Here is a 3,425-nt window from a genome sequence, read left to right as displayed (position 1 = left end):
GGGGGGGGGGGGGGGGGGGGGGGGTGCACACCAAAGTTTCAGTGTAGATGAGGACCAAGAACTTTCTGCCAACCGGTAGCCCAGGGTGCGGCCCCGACGGAAGGACAGTTGGTGCCAAATAGGGCAGTGGAAAGCCCATCTCTACGCGCCAGCCTGCCCAGAGGGCAAGAAAGGCGGCACCACCGGGAAGAGGGCTCCCAGGCCAGACTCTGATGGGGGACCAGGCCATGGCCCACCCGCAGGGTCTGCTGCTGGGAGGGTGGTGCTTGGGCAGGACACTGCTGCTGGCTGAGGCCTCAGGGACACTCAGCCCTGACAGTGGCAGCTCTCCCGGTGCTGCTCCTCCTTCCCCAGCAGGGGTCCTGGCCGTCAGGGTACCCATGCTCCCCGCGCCCCTCCTGAGCCTGTGACCAGAATGCAGGGACTATAGTGTCCAGAGGTGAACTTACAGAGGCCACAACACACCACGGGGTGGGGTGGGGAGGGGGTAGGCTCTGTAACAGGAAGCAGGGAGTGGTGGCAGGGGGAGGGGGAGCACGTGGAACAAGCCAGGCACAGACCACACCCTGCCAGGTCAATCAAACAGCTGAGGATTTAGTGGCTAAAATGTGTGTGGAGGGGTGGGATTCAGGGACTGGCAGGGACAGTGATGGGAGAGGGGTCTTCCAACGCTGGCCGCCAGGCTGAGGCGACCCGAACTAAAGGTGAGCCCTTATGTGGGTGTGGCATGGGCTCCCCTAGTCTTGCCCCACTGGGCACCCCAATGCTCACACCTACTTCCAGGCATCAGGCTGGAGGGGTGAGGAGCCATGGGGGACATCAGCACGGGATGTGACAGACTAGAAGTGCACATTAGCAAAACCGTTCTCGGGAGCTGAGGGGATGATGGAGGGAATGAGGGTAAGGAGGCTGCTGTGATAGACAAGGGCACACACTGAGGCCTGCGCTGGGACAGAGGCAGAGGCTGGAGGGCAAAGAGTCTGGGTAGGATTTGGTGGCAAACAGCAAGGGGCAGGGGCGCCCAGGGTTCCAGCAGGTGGTAGAATCTCTCAAACTGGGAGGGGCCCACTGGGAGAGACGCAAGAGAAAGAAGGCAGGGGCTGGAAGTGCGAGGTGACTAAGGGACCCTGGGGGGAGGGGGCACGAAGCAGGCTGTGCCCTTGGGGGAGTCACTGGGACAGCTGAGGTGGGGAGAATGAGGAGCACAGGCCTGGGGCACCCACCGGTATGCAATGTGAGAGGCTGAAGAGAAAGAAGAAAGGCATCGCAGGGTACACACTTGAGGGCACCCCAATAACAGAAGGGCATGAATGGGGCAGCTTTCGAGGAGAGAATGTCCGGCTGGGCCACTGGGCCTCCTAGTCTTCAGGGAAATGCATGTCCAAGCCACAAGAAGCTCCCATTTCCCACCCAATCAGATGGGCGAAAAGTCAAAAAGCCTGGTGATGCCAGTGCTACAAAGGCCACGGAGCAAGGGCTTGTGGGCTGGGTGGGCACAGCCGGGGCGGAGGGGGGGGCTGCAGAGGCAGAAGACCCAGCCAGGAACCGCGGCCCTGCATCCTGGGAGGCACCTAAGGGTGCTTATCACAGCCGTCCATGCAACAGCCAGGAAATGCGGTTTTGGGGATGGGAACGGGGCTGGGCAGGGTAACTGAGGCTTCATTCCTATTTATAAGACTCGTTTCTTAAGTCCTGCAGGATATACACGGTGTTCATTGCATGCTCTCTATGCCTTTATCTGAATGCCTGAAATATTTCATACTCACTTCTTAAACAAAAACAAGACACACACAAGAGGAGGGGAGAGCAAACAGTCCCCAAACAGAATGAACCCCCACAGATGCTGGCCACCAAACAGAAGGTGAGTTCTTATGTGAGCATGGCATGGGCTACCCCTAGCCCTGCTTCACTGGGTACCCCAATAGTCACGCCTGCATCAGAAACCCAGTGCTCTCCCAACCCCCAGATCCAGCAGAGGCCCCAGGGAAGTGTGGACCACCGTGTCCAGGAGCCCACTCCCAGCTGGCACCTCCTGCCCGTCCCATCCAGCTTGGAAGGGAGGTTTACTTAGTCTGCATTTGACAGGCTTAGGAATGTGCACCAGTGGTAACGCTAGAATCCCCAGGCACAAGCAGAGAGCAGGGCAGGGCTGGGACAGGCTCCCTCGAGTCCTGCCAGCTTGAGTCAGAAGCCAAAGCTCTGAGCCTCAGGCTAGCGGCCCCTCCAGCCAGGGAGAGCCAGGAAGATGGTGCCTGTCTGCCTAGGCCCCTGTCCCAACACCCACCCTCTGCTCACTCTGGGTCAGTGAGGCCTTGTGGGGAGCTGCAGCCAGGGCCATACACACTTAGCACACTCGCCAGCTGGGGTAGAGACAGGGGGCCCCAGAATGGGGTGGGGGTGGTGATGGACCCTGCTTGGGGTCTCAAGTTGCCCTGGGAGTACCAAGGGGCCTGGCAGCCATCCACAGCCAGCCATCCCTTACCTTGGGAGAAGGGACCCGCCCAAGCCTCAGAGCAGAGCTGGGCAGGCACCCAGGCTCCCCAGCAGATGGGGCTTGGAGAACGGGAGGGAGCTGGAAGGACGGTGGGGCAGAGCAGAGCAGTCTGTGCCAGCAGCGTGGAGGAGAGCGCAGGGACACTCCTGGTCTAAGCAGGGAAGGACAAACCAACCCAGGAGCCCCCATCTGCTCTGGCACCTGCAGCTGGGACACAAGCAGGGCCTGCGTCCAGCGTCCGGCTGCAGTCCCACAGGCTCTCCATCCTCACAGCCTCCGAGCTCAGGGTTGCAGCTCCACTCTGTAAAGTCAGCACCTTCCCTGTCCTACCAACAACCTGGGGCCACTGCAGAGCCTGGGAACGGCCAGTGCAGCCTGAGCTGGACACACGGGACTTGACCATCTTCCCTCAGGTTTTGAGGGATATTATTTCTCAGCCAAGAACAACGGAGACCAGGTCTCTGTCAGGTCTAGGGAGGGAAGGAATATCAATATATTTCCCTGCCTTATGCAGGCGCACGCATGTGCACACACACACACAGTTGGCATGTTCAGAACCAGGGCACAGCCATGGCCCAAGAGCCTGCTCCTGGCTGTGTGGTAACCCATAGGCCTGCCAATCAGACAACTGGAGCCCTCCTGCCACTGGCCCAAGATGCTGGTCAGGCATCAGCCTGGCTCTGACAGATGGAGTCTCCCTCCTTTCCCAATGGAGAAGGGCTTGGGAACAGCACAGCTCAAGTTGCCCTCTGACCCATCTTTATTCCCATTTCAAAGAATGAGAAACTGAGGCCCAGAGCAGACTCGCCCAAGGTCACAGAGCAAGTGAACAGCACACTGAGATTCAACTCCCAAATGAAGAAAACTTGTGTGGGGCAAGAGGCTCCCTGCTGAGATGACCCAGCAACCAGGACAAAGGAAGGCATGGGCT

Source organism: Myotis brandtii, unplaced genomic scaffold (assembly GCF_000412655.1).
Source record: "Myotis brandtii unplaced genomic scaffold, ASM41265v1 scaffold510, whole genome shotgun sequence".
In the NCBI taxonomy this organism is placed as follows: Eukaryota; Metazoa; Chordata; class Mammalia; order Chiroptera; family Vespertilionidae; genus Myotis; species Myotis brandtii.
This window is presented reverse-complemented; position numbering follows the sequence as displayed.